Source organism: Staurois parvus, unplaced genomic scaffold, assembly GCF_062004578.1.
Source record: "Staurois parvus isolate SC_StPar_1 unplaced genomic scaffold, SC_StPar_1.0 ptg000475l, whole genome shotgun sequence".
In the NCBI taxonomy this organism is placed as follows: Eukaryota; Metazoa; Chordata; class Amphibia; order Anura; family Ranidae; genus Staurois; species Staurois parvus.
The window spans coordinates 2591823-2611727 of record NW_028318271.1 but is presented as its reverse complement, the minus strand read 5'-3'; the positions used below and the strand labels follow the sequence as shown (position 1 = coordinate 2611727).

Genomic DNA, 19905 nt, shown 5'->3' with positions numbered 1-19905 from the left:
ATCAACCTGCCTTTCTGTCTCAGCCAATCAGATGAAGGTTTGTATTCATTCGTAGAGATCAGAGCTCCCTGTTAAAGGCTGAGCTCCACTCAGCCAAAAATCAATTTTGTTTCAGGAGTGGGAGGGAAGTTCTCACCCCCCTGCCAAAACACAGCGCTGTAAACTGTATGTAGCTGAGGTTACATACAGCTTTTACTGCGCTCACAGTAAATAGATTGTTTGGACCAGCTTGGTTATAACAAACTATATAAAGTTAAATGAAACCTGGGGACCACTATAAATTCAACTCTTAAAGTGGTTGTAAACTTCAGACATGAAATATGAACAAAGCATATCCCTCTATGGTGTGTACTTGTCTCAATTAGGAGTACTAAGTGTCATTTCTGTCTTCTACCTCATTCCTCTGCTATCAGCATGAATCACTTCTGACAAGTTTTCCTGACACCAAGAGGAAAATGGTGACAAGGGAGGGACCTCCAGTGTGGAGGGGGGGGTCTCTTCCCTACAATCTTCTCTAAGAGCTCTCCTCACTGATGTAACTTCAGCTGTCCTCCCCCTGCTTTTCATAGCTGAGAGGTCCTGTGTAAATTTCAAATGGATGTAGAGGAAAGACAGCCGTAGATAAACAGGTACAACTTACATAGGATGATTTGTTTCATCTTTGTGTATCACCTGAAGACAGTCACTTCATTAGGTATATGTAAGGGTTTACAACCACTTTAAATGTTGCCTCATGCAGAATACATTGCTCCTGAGACCCAGTCTGTGTGGACACTATGGCAACTGCTAGCACAGACTGTGTCAACAGACCAAGATGACTCAAAATTAAAATCCAATATAGTGTAGTCCAAGTCCAGGCTAGCATTATAAGGGATGTATTTCTGCTGGCCTTTTCTACCTCAAAACCTCCTTACTCTATAAAAGTTCTCAGTGACGGTGAAAAAATAAATAGCTGGAGAGGATGAGAAGACTGGGAGTATCTAACTAAAGGTTAAACTAACATAAAAACGGGGGGGGGGGGGCAGGGAATGTATCAAAATACACTAATCATTGAATAATAAATGGGCCTCAGTGGCAGCACAATGATTGACTGATAAAATGATAAAGCTGCATTTCAACTTAGCAGTAAAAAAAAAAATATTTGCAGACAATTGTCAATGAGAGATGCACCCAGTGTGATCCATTACAAAATTTGTTGGGCAGTAGAATTGCTCTGACCCCCTATGGTATCTCCAGTCATAGCACTCACCACAGGACCAGCCAGTGTTGAAGAGGATGGGCTGAGGGCACAAAGTATCACTCTCTCTTAAAAATACCTCCTTACCCCCGCTGATACTCCCCTTCACCGCACTCCCTCGCTGCTTCATATAGTACCTGGTACTTCCAGATATGAGGAAACACCTGTAGGTTTGGTGGGGTAGTGGGGCAGGCGATGGCAGACCTTCCTCCATATTTCCCATTAACTTTTTGGGCACCAAGTTTGGGTCACATAAGAGAACTACCTCTGGGGTGGGTTATTTTGGTCTACACTAGGCACCTGTAACAGGATGACTTTCAACACACATGGGGTACCTTTACTCTGTGCCGTCTTATCAGTACCCTGGGACAAGGTTGCCGTCAGGCTGTGAGGAAGGAGCATTCATGCTCCGGACATGTGCAAATCAGTAAACCTGCCCTAGGGCTTCCGGTGAAGTCACAACTGTCAGCTTCAGATTCCCTCAGCAACTTGGACCCCTGGATACCACCAATGCGGCCGAGCAGTCTGCAGAACATGACACCCCCAGCAGCCCAGAGCTGATGTCTCACGGGAGGAGGCATTTACAAGTGATATACGAGCCTTTACTTTGTTCTTGTGAGTTGACTACTTTATTCCTACTTCTACACTCAGAAAAGCGCTGCAGATTTTTTTTTCCTTGTTTCACCAGTGCTCCAAAATATGCATTTACATGGTTCATTGTGAATATATCATATCACAACAGTCAGTCTGCAAACGCTTCGGGGCCTTGGAGGGTCAACTTCTTCAAGGTGACTTAGAGGGATCCTGAGAAAGGGGACCTTGCAAGTCCTTAAATGCTTTAAAAACATATTCTACATGCAAAAAAAGTTTTATAAAGGCCTTCAATCATAGTCATATATCAAGCCAAATTGAAAACGTTCCTGCGTAACATGAAACCCAAAATAGTGTTTCAAAGAAGTGGCCAAGAAACACTTAAAAATGTATTTTTACTTATAACTCGCAATCACTGGAATTCTTTCCTAACCATCGACTTCAAGACACAATGCTTTATTGAGTCAAGTAAGGATACGTTCCCAATACATCTTGAATATTGGGCTGGTTATCTATTGTTACTCCTCTTTAATTGCTTGCCAGATGGACTGCACTTGAATCCCAGCCTGTCAGCTGTATTCAGACCATTCCCCTGTCCCGGGAGTACGGTACATTACGTCATATTTCAGCATTACAAGAACCAAAATCTTAATGGATCTCGGCCATATGGTTGAGTCATCTGTTCCATGAAGCCTTGTAGACAAGGTTGTGTCGATCTTATATTTCCAACATACCAAGAATGATACTCTATGTTTGCACTTATTGTTAGATGAAGGGGCATCCTGGTTGTGTCCTTTGTTGCGGACAACTGTGTTCACAAGTTCAGAAGGAGAACGTTTATGTTTATGTGGTGCACTTCAGAAAAACAGAAAATTTAACAATTCCCAACATGACCTCACTAAAAACACAGGGAAGGCATATATCGTAAAAGGAATGAAAAAAAAAAAGGAAATTCCATTTGATTGGAGACTCTTCATGTATTAAAGCCCCCTAGAGAAAAGTCTCCACTTTGGTATTATGTGAAATGCTTGGAAAACTGACAAAAAAAATACTGGTCTCGGGAGTAATAGTATTGTGGCGTAATATCACATAGCACCAGAAGAAGGTCCTGTGGATGAAAGAGGACAGGAAATGTCCATGTTTCTAAAGAATGGAAACTCCCTTAAAGGAAACTATATTGGCTGCCATTGCTGTATGAATATTTTGCAATCTTATATAACGCCTACAGGTGGATCATAAAGCGGAACTACACTGTACTGTATATGACCACAACAAACTAAAAAAGCTCATAAACAAATGTCTGCAACAAGATGAACATAAAAAATCTTCTTTATTGAGAACAAGGAATAAAATGTTCCATAGCATGACCTACACTAATGCATTTCAGTCCAGACAAATACCTTATTCATAATCGGGGGTGTCAATATCACGGCCCGCCAGCTGTTGCGGAACTACAAGTCCCATCATCCCTCTGCCTGTGAGAGTCATGCTTGTAACTGTGAGCCTTTCAATGCCTCATGGAACTTGTAGTTCCACACCAGCTAGAGGGCGGCCAGTTTGACACCTTTGCATTAAACAGACAAAACAGATTTATAGCACCCCGACTACTCCACTCACCTTGACTGCCATAGAAATAAATACCCAATAATAATCATTCACATAACAAATTCAGGAGGTGAGTGGAGTAGTTTGGCTGCCATATATCTTTGTTGTCCGTTTAATGTAACCAGGCTATGAATAAGGTCTTCCTCTGGATTGAAACGCATTAGCCTGGGTTGTGCTATGGAACATTTTACTCCTTGTTGTCAAAGATTTTTTTAATATCACCTTGTTGCCAAAATTTGTTTGAGTATCTGTTTGGAAGCAGATTGAGACTGCTAGTCTGGCACAGGTATACGCCATACCGCCGGCTGATAGAGCACCTTACCTGTGTGGAATTGTAAGCCAAAAATGCTGAATAATTAATTTTTAACATTCAAAGCAAACTCAGCCATTCATTCAAGTTGCTATGCTTTATTTTGCTAAGAAATCATTTTGAAAAACACCCCCTAGCATTTCTGGTCGTGGTCACTTTGAGTAAGGGCACATGATTCATGTAGCATTTACTTCCTGGAATCCCTTCTTCCCTTAGTTCAGGCATGTAGGCAGGAGGATGTGCTTAGTTAAGAAAACCCCTCCTCCCCTCCTGAAGACTCCTGGAATGTATGACATAATTTGCCTTGGCATGGAAACCAGGAAATAACCAAAGAAATGTAAAATAAAAAAAAGTTTAAAACAAGTAAATATAATATACCTTCCTATCTAATTCCTACTGCTAGCAGTATAGGGATTACAAATAGTCAATGTTGACTGAGAGAGTGAAGTTCCACTTTAAAGTATGTCCAAACCCCAGAGCAAAAATGCTTACAGTCCTTAGCTGTGGTGGCTGTAACACACTTCATGTCCTAGGGCAGGGTTTCTCAACCAGGGTTCCTCCTGAGATTACTAGGGGTTCCTTGAGCTTTGAGCAATGGTGGATGGATTTCCCACCTTCACTGATCACCAATGCAAGGGGGTAATTTTCCACTAAACTAAACTGACCACTAATGTTAGAGTGGGCACTAAGTTCCCCATATTATCTAATCTTATATTTAAAACTTTCTTTGACATATTAATCATGCTAAAGTATCATGAGCTGTAGGCATAATTCTTTTTTCGTAGGGGTTCCCAGAGAACCTGAAAATTATTTAATGGGTTCTTCAGGGGTAAAAAGGTTGAGAAAGGCTGCCCTAGGGTGACAGCACTCACTGTATCAGTGGAGGAACGGGCTTTACAAAACAAGATAGGACTACAAACACCTCTCCTGTCCTGTCCTCATTTCCTTTCCTTTCCTCTCCTCTCCTCTCATTTTCTCTCCTCTCTCCTTTAAGCTAGGGCTGTGGAGGGGAAGGGAGCTGTCTCAGGCTCTCAGCGCTTCACTGAGCCAAGTGCTGCACCAGACTCTGGGGTGGATCCCGAATTTGAAGTCGGGATTTTTTCCCAGTCTGAACCAGCTGAGTTAGGGTTTACGTACACTTTAAGGCTCCCTATAGCATGTTCTCTTGTATCTCCTTTGCTTCTTTGATGTAAAGCGTCCAGGTTTTACTGAGCTCAATAACTCAAGATGAAATGTACACACACACACATCATGTGTAGTCAGAGTAGAGACTACTCCTCCCTGTCTTATGTCAAGGTTTTAACAACAAAAATTCTTGATGCCTAAGGTTTCATGCACACAGGACGTTACAAAAGACTCATTGAAACTCCTTACAACAGCGTTTTTGCAGAAACAAAACCCTGACGCTTGTAAAGGTGACTAACGGTTTTACAAGCGTCAAGCGCTTGGATGTTAATTCATTCAATTGGCCAGAATGATAACGTATTCTGGCCACTGAAATGAATTAACGCTCAAGCGTTGAACTCTCCCGGTGTTTAGGCGCATTTAGGCATGTTTAGCCGCGTAAAGCGTTTTGTCTGCCAAAACGCAGCTGCTCTTGGACGGAATGGGTGTGTTTTTTTTTTTTTTCTGCTGATAAACGCTACTGCTACTGAAAGCTGCACCAGATTCTCTGGGCTCCAGTTTTATTAAATCTCAATGTGTCTGTGCTTGCCTCTACATTCATCAATTTTGGTATGCTGATCTGATCCACTACCGCACTCGGCTTCAGGTAACTGTTGTGGAAAAATGTGAGCCTGGGAACGGCTTTTTTTTATTTTTTACAGAAAATTTGCTATTTCTCTAAAATCACATTTTTTTTCATGCTACCAGTTTAGATACAAATTGGTCCATAGCTATGGTCTTACTTGAAGTAAAATAAAAGGACTTTCAGCCTGGTGTCCGAGCGTCTGGGATTATAGTTGCGGTTTAGGGAAGTGTTTTGCTTGTTGCCGGCATATTTTTATAGGAAGAATATTTTTTCATTCTTTAGGGAATTGCTTGGATGAAAAAAAAACCAGTTTAGGCTTGTTGTGTCCTAACCCCAATCCTCATGGGATGTCTAGGCTGTAGAGTGAGTGAATACACTTATCCATTGGTTTCATTATTAATCCCTTAGTGTTGGAATAAGATGAGGGCTTGTGCATGGAATTAACCCTGCTCTCTACAATCGCCTCCCTGCAGTTTCCAAAATTGCTTTATTGTAAGAATGTAAATGTTTGCAAAGCCCTTCCTTTTTTATCTTGTATGGTCTGTTACAGCTCAATTTATTTGCCCTTTCAGAAACTTTTGAGAGCCTTTCCATTCTCCAAGCATACACATATAGTATCACTTTCATTATCTGATCCATCAACTGTTTCAAATGCGTTCTTTACACTCAACCTAAGCACACTAACCAGCACTGTTACTGATATGCAAATTTAGACTTAAAAAAAGTCAACTGGTGAGCCTTCATCTCCATCTCCACAACCTACCCCTGGCACTTGTATGCGATGTATGCAGGGAGCACTGACATTGAGCATTATTTTTAAACCTGAAAGCGGAAGTAAAGGGTGGTAGGGCAGTTAGCATTTGCAATAATGTGCAAGAAATCATGTTGCTCTTACCTGGCCCTTGGGACACTGTTCCACTCACTGATATAAGGCACAATTCCTCCAAATGATATAAGGCACTCTTCCTCCCACTGATACCAATGATGGGGCAGTATTCCTCCTACTGATACCAATCATGGGACACTATTCCTCCTACTGATACCAATGATTAGGCACAAATTCAATTACCGTAGTTTCCTCCTCCCTGCCAGCTTGCTAAATGTCCACAAATTTCATTAAACTATTTTCTCCACTAGGTTCCCTTGATGTCCCCAGGCGCCCAGTGTCACCCTGGCCCCCTCACTGTTGTCCCCTGTCTCCAGCCTATTTCTCTCCCCATTGCCAAATGACCCCCCTCCACCTCTGATCCTGCCGCAGAAGACTAGAGATGCGGCTTTTACCACCCCTGTCCGGCGCGGCCGGAGAGGGTAGCGAGGTTCACACCTCTCCGCGGAGAGGTGCGAACCTCCTGCGGGGATGTTCCAGGCTGCAGTGTCAGACTGACGCCACCCCAGCCCTGTCATCTGCAGCGTGGGCACGGGAAGTTCCCGCGCTTGCGGATGTCCCTGGACAAAGGTCGCGCTCACGAGAAGCGCGGGCCGTGTCCAGGGGGCGTACCTTGTTGCCAGGTGACGAGGCATGCCAGCTCCGGCCCACCCCGGTTGCCAAGACAACTGGAGAGCGTCCTGCATCCGCTTAAGAAGCTGATGCCAGGGGCTTCGGTCATCTTCTCCGCTGTGCAGCCACCGAGGGAGCCCAGCTGTGGTGGGACCCTCGTGGCTAGACTTTGCCAAGACCCCCAGCTAAGAGGGGAACCGCATCCAAGCCCTGCCTGAGACCCCAGCCTAGGGAGATTGCCTACAAGCTGCCTGAGACCCCAGTCTAGGGTGTAGATTGCCTGCCAGCTGCCTGAGACCCCAGTCTAGGGGGGAGATTGCCTGCCAGCTGCCTGAGACCCCAGTCTAGGGGGGAGATTGCCTGCCAGCTGCCTGAGACCCCAGTCTAGGGGGGAGATTGCCTGCCAGCTGCCTGAGACCCCAGTCTAGGGGGGGAGATTGCCTGCCAGCTGCCTGAGACCCCAGTCTAGGGGGGAGATTGCCTGCCAGCTGCCTGAGACCCCAGTCTAGGGGGGAGATTGCCTGCCAGCTGCCTGAGACCCCAGTCTAGGGGGGAGATTGCCTGCCAGCTGCCTGAGACCCCATTCTAGGGGGGAGATTGCCTGCCAGCTGCCTGAGACCCCATTCTAGGGGGGAGATTGCCTGCCAGCTGCCTGAGACCCCAGTCTAGGGGGGGAGATTGCCTGCCAGCTGCCTGAGACCCCAGCCCAAAAGGAATGACCACCCACCTATTCCGGACCCCAACAGGTACCTGTGTCTTACTTTCTATCCCTGAGAGACCAGGCACCCTGTTGGATCTGTGAGCATATGTATTCCCCTGTTTTTACCTGAACTGTTCCTGTGATGACCCCCTACCCCCCTTGTTGGATTACAATCTGCTACAGAGACTTTTCCTTTGCTCTCGGTTCTGGACTACAAGTGTTTTAGCCCCTCCTTGCTGCCCCTTACTGGCGAAGTCGCCCTCCCTGCAATCCCTCCATTGAGTGACTGTCACCTTTTTGTCTCAATAAAGCTTTGTGCGTTTGCCATCTACTCTGTGTGTTCTGTCCTGCCTACCCTCCGTCACAGGGCACTATTCCTCCCTCCCCCAATACCAATGATGGGACACTATTCCTCCCACTGATACCAATAATGGAGCACTATTCCTCCCACTGATACCAATGATGGTTCACTATTCCACCCGCCAGTACCAATGATGGGACACTATTCCTCCCACTGATACCAATGATGGTTCACTATTCCACCCACCAGTACCAATAATGGAGCACTATTCCTCCCACTGATACCAATGATGGTTCACTATTCCACCCACCAGTACCAATGATGGGACACTATTCCTCCCACTGATACCAATAATGGAGCACTATTCCTCCCACTGATACCAATAATGGAGCACTATTCCTCCCACTGATACCAATGATGGTTCACTATTCCACCCGCCAGTACCAATGATGGGACACTATTCCTTCCACTGATACCAATGATGGGGCACTATTCCCCCCACTGATACCAATGATGGGACACTATTCCTCCCACTGATTCCAATGATAGGGCACTGGTCCTTCCACTTATACCAATGATGAGGCACTATTCCTCCTCCTTCTGACCACAGGTGCTATCTAATTGTTTGATATTTGCACTGACCACCAAACCTGAGATATTTTCTATTCCAAATTCCCACAGTCCAGCCCTGGTATAGTCTTAAGGACAGTAAACAGGCCCTTTGTTTAGAAAATTTAGACCACTAATATAGATCCTTTGTTATGACTAAAAGGATCACTATCAGGAGGAAGAAAGTCCTGATTTCCTATACAGATCTTTAGTTATTACTAGAGGGATCACCACCAGGAGGAAGGAGATCTGGATTCCTCTATATAACTTTAGTTATCACTAGAGGGATCACCGGCACCACTCTTCTTTATTTCACTTACCTATAGGTCTTCTCTCCTCCAGTCATGTCAGATCTGAGCACCCTGCATCCACTCTGTCCCCACCTGTGTCATGTATCTTTTTCTTCATCTGGACATGACATCTTTATGCTTCACCCATTGGGCAGGCATCAACGATGTCACCCCACACATGCGCCCTGCAGTTACATTATGTCGGCATCTGTAACATTGCACCTCAGTCAGTGGACAGATCTTAAAAATAATTGCTGGCGGGTAAGTAAAAGAGTTTTCGGCAGAAGAATCTTCAGGAAAAAATAGTTTCCAGGCTTCACTTCCATTTGAAGACAGATTCAACTGAAATATTGGAATTGTTATAGGGAGAAATGTAAAAATGTATCAAGAATAGAAGAAATGGGAATAAAATAATGAAAATGGTTACATTGTTTATATTTTAATATTTTTTGGGGGGGCCGAATTCCCAGAAATATACAGAAAACATTCCCCATAGTAATCTATTTCAGCAGCTTCTGCAGTCTGTCATCATAGCTGCACAGCTGGCGACTTATCAGTACAACAGGCATCTGGACTTGACCAGCAAGTTTTATGTGTGTGTTTTATAGATGTCTAACAAAAGAAAAAACAGCCATAAAAGTGGCGTTTCATCCAAAAAGTTTATTTTTTTATTTTTATTATGGATAGAATTTGATGTCAGGTATTTATTGCTATCTGTCCCCTCACTTTCAGGGCACACAAATAGCAATATAAACCTTAGGCTTGTTCAAACCATTTTCTTGTCTTAAGTTTAAAGAAGAATTCCATCTTTTGTTAAAAAATAAATAACAAACGCACCCATTGCAAAAAGAAAAAATGTGCATTTGCATTTACTATTTTTTTGCATTTGGACCTGTAAAACATTGCAATTGTGATTAGTTGTCGCATGTGTAATGCTCTGATTCCTGCAGACTCTCCCTCTAGCTGAGCCCTGTACTGAGGTATGGAACTTCAGTTGGGACCCTTCACTTTAGTGTTCAGTCTGGGTCTGTCTGTCAGTTCTTTAGACAGATCCAGACTGAATCACAATGTATATCTATATGCGGGTGGCTGTAAACAAATGTAATACATTTGGGAGCTGTTTACCTATTTATCCAGTCCTGAGATTTACACAGTTCTGCCACACAGTACAGCCCTGTCTAGCAGGGGGGAAGCCCTAATTTGTCTCAGCTGCAGTTAATGAAGAATTCCAGGTATGGATGTGTTATACATGGTTACATTGTTCCAGCGTGGACCAATGTGACTATGTTTATACCATGAACAAAAGCGAGACAGGGCGCACTCTCTTCGTGCATTACCGTGGTGAAACATTAATTTATTTAAAAGCCTAAAAATGCATACTCACAGGGGGATAAAAACAGAGAATAGTCCGTAATGACGGTCCAAAGTGACAGTAGACCCTTGGTGAGGTAGGCTAACGCGTTTTGGGAGACGTACTCCCTTCTTCAGAGCTCAGCTTATCCTAGTCTGCATGAAGATTTGAGCGCTGGTTTTGATTGTTTATTTGGATGTTTATACCATACCTGGCTGATGCCCCTGGAAGCTGGAAATCACTTAAGTTGACCCCGTTACTTCATAATCTCCATTTGCTTCCAAACCCCAGGCTGAGCAGCTGGCATGATGCTTTCTGAGCACAGGAGGTTGGCTGCTCAGCATGGGCACTATTCAGTGAATGCTTTGCATTTTCTCAGTGGATGCAAAGTGTTCTTTGGTTGCATCATCTCTCCCCAGCCTTTGACTGGACAGTGAAGGTAGAAGCAGCAGACTGACCAGTCCATTACTCTGACACTTTGCTCTCCCCTCCCATCAACATGCTTCCGGTAGGTAGATGAAACTAATATACAGCTGACTGGTTCCTTGTGTAGCTTCTCCCTAGCCCAGTCTAAGCTCTGCTGTACAGGTGATTGAAAGTGGCTGATATCAATGCAAATGCGGGTACTTACACAAATACATTTAATGATGCATTTATTTATATTAATTATATTATTTCTATTAATATAGATTCCCTTTGATCAGTCAATAAGTAGCCTTGTAAGCAGTAGGCTGGGCTGTATTATTCCAGAGGGATTACCAGGCTTTCAGCCAGTTCTGTTATGAAAGAGAATTTAATAGCTTTGTTTCCGGCCTCATGTTCATTGTCCATACATCAGGAAACTGGCAGTGTGTGAGTCATGTCTTAGACCATCTGAGATCCTTTATTTCAGTGTAAAAGGTTACATCCATTACAGCGAGGGGAGTCCATAAAAATATTGCTGCATATAATGCATTAAATGTGTCCTAAACCTGAACCGTAATGTTTAACATAAATCCTCGCTCCCCGCCATGTTTCGTAGGTCAGTCTCCACTGGAGAACTCAGTGCTGGTGAGTTATGGATCTCTGAGGCTTTCTTTCCCATCTACTTCTCCACCCATTACTGCACATTTGTTACAAACAATGATTCATGGCTCCTGTCTGCAGCTGAAAAACCACTGCCACATGTCCAGGAACTGAAGATAGCATATAGAATCACCACTGCTCAAATTGGTTTCATCAATCCGTGTCATCCTAGGAGCATCTCACCTGGAGACGTTTTCTCTTTTTTAACTCTGATTCCCTGGTGAGCTCAGTCAGGTCTTCATGTTTCCTCATATGTAAAGCCAATACGTTACTTTTTTGTGTAGAGTAGGGAAGGATTAAAGCTGAACTCCAGTTATATTTATTGCATACTTACATTGGTCCAGCTTGGCAGAACATAGCTCTCACACCTAACATAGCTCTCATACCCATCCCAACATACCTATCATATCCATCATAGCTCTCATACCCATCCCAACATACCCATCATACCCAACATAGCTCTAATACCCATACCAACATACCCATCATACCCAACGTAGCTCTCATACCTAACATAGCTCTCATACCCATCCCAACATACCTATCATATCCATCATAGCTCTCATACCCATCCCAACATACCCATCATACCCAACATAGCTCTAATACCCATACCAACATACCCATCATACCCAAGTAGCTCTCATACCCAACGTAGCTCTCATACCCATTCCAACATACCTATCATATCCAACATAGCTCTCATACCCATCCCAACATATCCATCATACCCAACATAGGTCTAATACCTATACCAACATACCCATCATACTCAACGTAGCTCTCATACCTAACATAGCTCTCATACCCATCCCAACATGCCTATCATATCCAACATAGCTCTCATACCCATCCCAACATACCCATCATTCCCAACATAGCTCTCATACGCATCCCAACATACCCATCATACCCAACATAGCTCTCATACCCATCATACCCAACATAGCTCTCATACCCATACTCTTTTCCCCATTAGTGAGATTTTCCCTTACTTCCTGTATGGTTATTTGGATAGGAAATAAGTCTTCTCAACCAGGTGCTCAAGATTGTAACCATTCCGTGCCACGGTTCACATTATGTTGCCACATATATTGCAATATAATGAAAAACATTATAAACAAAAAAATTCCAATGTTACATTGATGTGCAATAAATTCACAGTCCACAGTGCTATTATTGTTGAACTTCCTCTCCAATCACTTCTTATATTAATCCACCACTCTGTGCCAATGATACTTTAAGTGACATGAACACACTCCACCAGATGTGCTCTCACCTGGGATATATGACTGTATAATTATGTATGGCCACTAAGCACTTACGTCCCTGAATCTGGACTTAATGGAACATTCCCAAACAGATGAACTTCGCAGATGCTCCTTAATATCTCCGTGTGTTCCTTTACATGTATATATTCCACTCAATACCTCCGCTCAGCCGCACATAAGGAGAAACATAGGGTTTATTTACTAAAGCTAGAGAATACAAAATCAGGTGCAGGTCTGCATAGAAACCAGTTGGCTTCCTGGTTTTATTGCCAAAGCTTTATTGAACAAGCTGAGGCTAGAAGATGGTTGGCTACCATGTACAGGTGAACCAGTTTTAGTAAATCTCTCCCATAGTGCATTCTCCTTTTAAATCAATTTATTGTTCCTCGAACCTTCCAGATATACACTCACTTTTGACAGGTGCTGAAGCACACCTGACTTATCCAGCATGTACAGTATATAGTATACATCCAGCAGCAGTATCAATCAGCTTTCCCGAGTGTATAGTTACCACACAGCCTCATGTACAGTACAGAGTGTCGTGATGTCATCTAGCCCCTCCCCTACGTGTTACGCCACATGGTCACATGGCTTCATCAGGGGGATTACACAGGGAGGTGCACAAGATATTTTGCAAAAAGTAAAGTGGAGTCACTAAGTAGGAAGGTTTGTGTCTATTTGGAAATATATCTGTGCAGATGACAGAAAACCATACTTATTCCCCACGCAGCCCTTAAGCAGGCAATAGATGAGTCAAAAAGCGAATGAAAATTCATGTCGATTCTTAGATGATTCAGTTTTCGCATCATTAGTGTGCTAGCTTCAACACTCAATTTTCATGCTGCAGTGGATAGTGCCTGATCCACCATGCTTTATTTTTTTTTAGAAAAACAACAAATGATGGCACAATCGGATGCGCCATTTAAATTTTTCTATAGATAGAATGTTCGGTTTTCGACTCGTCTATGGCCATCCTAAGATGAACGGTAAATAATGACATGCTTATTATCAAATGAGCCACCCCTCTGAGTGATTTGATCACAGTGTTAACAGTCTTGCTTGACACTGCTCTTATGATATTAATGAGCTATGGATCAATTTCTCTGAGTCACAGCCACAGATTGGCTTATACAGAATGATAGGAGACCAAAAGCAGGCTCCTTCACCTACACCAGAGGTCTTCAAACTGCTCAAACAAAGGGCCAGTTTAATGTCCTTAAGACTTTAGGGGGGGCTGATTGTGGCCAGTAAGGGTAGAAAATGTCTCAGACCCCACATCAGTGAGAATAAACACGACCTGAGGGTTGGGGGGCCGGTAGTCAAAGGAGTAGTGCCCCATCATTGGTATCAGTGGGAGGAATAGTGCCCCATCATTGGTATCAGTGTGGGGAATACTGCCCCATCATTGGTATCAGTGTGGGGAATATTGCCCCATCTTTGGTGTCAGTGGGAGGAATAGTGTTTCGTCACTGGTGTCAGTGGGAGGAATAATGCCCAGTCATTGGTTTTAGTGGGAGGAATAGTGCTCCATCATTGATACTAGTGGAAGGAATAATTACCCATCATTAGTGTCAGTGGTAGGAATTATGCCCCACTGTTGGTGTCTGTGGGAGGAATAGTGCCGCATATCATTGAGAGGAATAATGCTCCAAGGACCAGATAAAGGCTAGCAAAGGACCACATCCAGCCCTCGGGCCTCAATTTGGAGACCACTGCCCTATACCTTTTCCACAGCTCTCCGCATGTTCTGTCACCATTCATGAGAACAGCAGTGAGTGAGGCCAACGGCGTGTAGTTACACTTGCTACACTGAGCATATAATTAGTTTCCATATGTCTATAATGTAGTGTTTTTAAAATACCCCTGATGGAAGCAGACAATCTTTCTGTCTCAATCTTATTACATTACCTGCTTTGCTATGAACTGTGGTAAATCCAGTTATTTATTAATTTGGTGAATATTTGACCTGCCTAGTGGGGGTCATCAAGCAGCTATTCTGGAATTTTGTCGGAATTTGTCTGTCCACTTGAGATTCAGATGATCAGTACCACACAATGTCACCTCCCCCCTTGCTTGTTCTTGTGTGTTGGGTATTAATTATTATTGAAAACTTGTTTGCCAATTTGAACTCTGAGATAAAATCCCGCATATATGTGAGGAATGTCAAATATTCAAGGACTAAACAAGTATTTCACCAGCCTCATCAATGAACTGGTCACCTGAAAAAGTTTATGGGTCACAAATAGAAGTTTATTGCACAAATCTACCCAGAAAGATAATTTACATTTTTTAACAGATGACTGTGGAATATTTAGTAACAAAGAAATTTCAAAGGATGGACTTATTGCACAGGTGGCAGCCTATCACGGTACCATGGTACCACACTTTGTGTACTGGTCATGTTGGAACAGGAAGGGGCCACCCCCAAACTGTTCCCACAAAGTTAGGAGCATGAAAAAATTGTCCAAAATGTCTTGGTTTTTACCTTAAGAATTCCCTTCACCAGAACTAAGGGGCCAAGCTCAACCCGTGAAAATAACCCCACACCATTATCCCCCCTCCACCAAACTTTACACTTGGCACAATGCAGTCAGGCAAGTAAAGTTCTCCTGGCAACCACCAAACCCAGACACATCTATTGGATTGCCAGACAACAGCATGATTCATCACTCCAGAGAACACGTCTCCACTGCTCTAGAGTTCAGTGACAGCGTACTTTACATCACTGCGTCCGATGCTTTGCATTGCACTTGGTGATGTAAGGCTTGGATGCAGCTGCTCGGCCATGGAAACCCATTCCATGAAGCTCTCTATGCACTTTTGTTGTGCTAATCTGAAGGCCACACCAAGTTTGGAGGTCTTTAGCTATTGACTCTGCAGACAGTTGGTGACTTCTGCGCACTGTGCGCTTCAGCATGTGCTGACTCCTACCACTTCGTGACTGACTTGCTGTTGTTCCTAGCTGCTTCCACTTTGTTACAATACCACTAACAGTTGACCGTGGAATATTTAGTATTAGGGAACTGTCACGGATGGACTTATTGCACAGGTGGCAACCTATCATGGTACCACTCTTGAATTCACTGAACTCCTGAGAGCAACCCATTCTTTCACAAATGTTTGTAGAAGCAGTCTGCATGCCTAGGTGCTTGATTTTATACACCTGTGGCCATGGAGGTAATTGGAACACCTGAATCCAATAACTTGGAGGAGTGTCCCAATACTTTTGGCACTATAGTGTATTTTTGGCAGTCAGAGTATCAAGTTTCATGTTCATCATAGGAGTTGTAATTTGTGGAGCCATTGCTGATTAGAGATGGAACAATTAGGCACTTGAAAACATTTACAATTTCTCTGCGGTACCTTTTACAGAATGGGATCTGTCCCTTCCTATTAGACATAGTCTACATATGAAGGTCCCTAGTGATGTTCCCTCTGAAGATGTTTGAGATACCATCAGCCAGGAGGAGACCACAGTACAGACTCCAGACACCCTTAAGAGCTTGCATTTCCTAGTAAGGTAGCGTAATCTAGGACTGCGGCCTGGCAAAGGTATGTCTAAGCTGAGGGTTCTCCTGCTTAATTTGCTGCTCCCACATTACTCACCAAGATAAGCTTTGGGCATCGCATTTGTTTCAAGCTCTTGGCTAGCAATGTTTAGAGACTGGTATTTATTTTAAGCTGTGCAATATGCTAAGAGAATAAACTGTCCTAGCCATAAAAGAGTTAGTATTACCCTATAGTCCTTGGCCCGTTGCATTTATAGTGGGGAACAAGTCATGGTGTTCAAAATAGAAGTGAATCACATTTACCCCAGGGCCTGGGTGTCTTCTATACATAGCTAGTTATATTTTGTTTCATTCCTTCCATACTGTCTAATTTCTTGTGGATAAAGTGATATGAATAAACCCTTCAGCATGCTCACAGAAGTGACCTCTTGGCTCATTTTTGTTTGTTTAGTATTTTGTGGCTTTGTAGCTGTGTACAGTAACCTGGATATTCTAATAAGAGGTATTACGTGGTGTGTGAATAGTTATGTGCTTACATATGACTTATCAAAATGTGTCCTTCTATGGACATTTGAAACGTTGAGAAGAGAACTAACCTTTTGTTACTTTTAAAATACCTACGTTGAGAGGCAAACAGATCTTTATTTTTGATTGTCTTAGTTAATTGTATTCATACATACATGGTCAAGTCAAGCTTCAAGATAAAGGTAATGCACGGCTGTGTTATATTGCCCTTTGTAAACTTGAAGACTGTCTTATGGCCCATACATACAATAAGAAAATCACACGAACATTTCCATACGAGGAACGATCGACTAATTATCTGATTGTTAGTATGATGCTGTCGACAGCCAATTCTGACTTTTCGGACAACGAAAACTGAGGGTGCAAGCTAGAAAGTTTTTTTCGTACGTGAACATAATGTCCAATTTTTGCTTAATGTGTACAGAAATAACTGAATAGATAAAAACACGCATGCTCAGAAGCAAAGAAAGATCATATACTAGTACGTAGCTATTTTTGCCTATGTTTGCCTTTGTCGGCCGAGAATGATCTTACAAGTCAACACCATTCTGACTTTATCATGATACACATTTTCGTGGAAAATCGAATGACTGGTCATTTGACTTTCTCATAGTGTGTACTAGGCTTTACTCAATGCAACCTTGCTGGCATGTATTCAGCAAGTCACACAACGGTTTTGCTTTTCAGCTTTTCTATTTGTGCTTTCCATTTGACCTAAATCCTTAATTTATTGCTGCTGAAATTCCTAATAAAGTTCTCCAAGGATGAATAAATGTCTTTGGCGTGGTCAAACAGTCTTGCAAATCTTCCATCTCGAAAAATGCTCACCTGGGCTTTCAAAAACCGAAGATTCCTCACCGTGCTTCATCAGTGCTATGTGTTGGTATTTATTTTAGAGCCTATCAAGCAAGAGAGTGGTCAAGAATTGCCCTAAGCACCATAGCAGCAAAATTATGAAGAGACTGCTTCTTGGGAGTTGACATAGGTCATCTGGTGAACTCTCTCAAGATTCAACCAGGTTTATTATTAGAGACAAAAGTGGCATGAACAATGTCTTCACTTTCATTTTCCTAACCCCAGAAACCACTAAGCAGCTCATCCACTCCCTCATCATATCACGACTCGATTACTGCAACTCCCTCCTCACTGGCCTGCCTCACCACAGACTATCCCCGCTTCAATCGATCCTGAATATGGCAGCCAGACTCATCCACCTTACCAACCGCTCCATTTCTGCCACCCCCCTCTGCCAATCCCTCCACTGGCTTCCGATTGCTCAGCAGATCAAATTCAAAATCCTAACACTGACATACAAAGCTGTCCATAATACTGCCCCAAACTACATTACTGACCTAATATCCAAATACCACCCAAAACGCACCCTCCGCTCCTCACAAGACCTCCTTCTCTCTAGTTCCCTAGTCTCCTCCTCTCATGCCCGCCTCCAGGACTTCTCCAGGGCGTCACCCATGCTCTGGAACTCCCTGCCCCAACCCATCAGACTATTACCTACTCTCCTCTCAGGGAAGCCTACCCCACCCCCTGCTAATTCCCGACCTCCTCCACTCTTCCTACCACTCCATCCCCCACAGCTATTTCCTCCTGTACCACTATCCCCTCCCTCCTAGATTGTAAGCTCCAGGAGCAGGGCCCTCGAACCCCTCGTGTATCGCATTGTATTGTTATTGTACTGTCGCATGTTCTGCCCCCCTTTGTAATGTACAGCGCTGAGCGAACTATTGGCACTTTATAAATACTGTATAATAATAATATCATATAAATGCTAACCTTAAAGCCCATGTCTGGACAAAATGTAAGTTTTAACCATTCTGTAATTTTGTCGGGTTTTAGTCTCTTACCACTCTATCCAAAACTTTAAAAAGTTGTACCTATAAATATACATTATTGATGAATGTTAACCAAGAAGACATTGCTTAGCATCTGACTCATCTCCCTGCTTCTGTCAGGAACCCCAATGAAGGGGGTATTGCTCAGGAAAAGAACTGTGTTTTACAGATTTTTGGGAAGTGATTTTGCGCATTGGAGAAAATGCTTTCCAGTCACAGCGGGAGACACCTGACCTTTTCTCCTGTGACCTCTCAGAGTACATTGAACTCACAGTGACCCTTGTGGTGGTATTGATTAACGTGGATACCTTGGGGTTGATTTACTAAAGGGCAAAAAGGCTGTTCACTTGCAAGAGAATTTTCCCCAGAGCTAAGTGAATGTGGTGAAATTTCACTTTGCGAATACCCATAACATGCAAGGAAAATAAAAAAAATAGCATTTTTGCTATTTTTCACTCATCACTCATCAAGCTTTGAGGAAAATCCACTTGCAAAGTGAAAAGTCTATTTGTCTTTAGTAATTCAACCTTCTTATGGGTAAAATATGGTGCATTTTTTATCTAGAACAGGGGTTTCCACACTATTATAGTCGTAAACCTCAGACATGAAATTTGAACAAAGCATATCCATCTATAGTGTGTTCTTGTCTCAATTAAGAGCACTAAGTGTCAATTCTGCCTGCTGCTTGTTTCCTCTGCTAGCAGCATGAATTTCTTTGGACAAGTTTTCCTGACACCAAGAGGAAAATAGTGACAGGGGAGGGACCTCTTGCAGATTGACAGCTTTGGCTCTGCTCCTGGTGAGCTGTGTGAAGGGGGGTGTCCCTTCCCTCCAATCAGCTCTCAGTGCTCTCCCCACTGAGCTCTGCAGTGTGTAATTTCAGCTGTCTGCACCCTTTTTTTTTGGCAGCTTCAACAAGCTATATAAATTCTGGACTCTGAACGGATGTAAAGAAGAGAAAACTGCAGAGAAACAGATACAACGTATGTAGAAGGATTTGTTTCATCTTTGTGCATCACCTAAGGCCAATCATTTCATTGAGTATATGTAAGGGTTTACAACCACTTTAAGTATGCGCATAGAATATATTCTATATTTTACAAATCTCCATCAGTCTCCCCTACATTATAGTCCTCATTAGAGTCACCCCTTTCGTCTTGGTCAAAGTTAAATTACCCCCCTTATTCCAGGGTCCCCAATAGGGTCCCCTCTTACATCCCATCGGAGTCCTCTTTACATCAGGGTCCCCATCATAAGTCCCTCCTACATCAGGGTTCCCATCAGCATCCCCATCAAATTCTCCCGTTACAGAGTCAGGGTGTGGGTTGGGGGGTTGAAACGGAAACCAAAGTCAGCCTCTGCTGATATTAATCCTCAATCTCTACACATCGAGGATACCCAGTGCCCCCAGTTGCAGCCCAGACAAATTCTTGTAGCAAGCCAAAT

At 43.2% G+C, this 19905-nt stretch overlaps 1 protein-coding gene across 3 annotated transcripts in view; it reads left to right on the top strand.

The window, feature by feature from the left end:
- RAI14 (retinoic acid induced 14) overlaps window positions 1-19905 on the top strand; it is a 269154-nt gene that overhangs the window by 142223 nt on the left and 107026 nt on the right. The gene's annotated exons all lie outside the window — the stretch shown is intronic.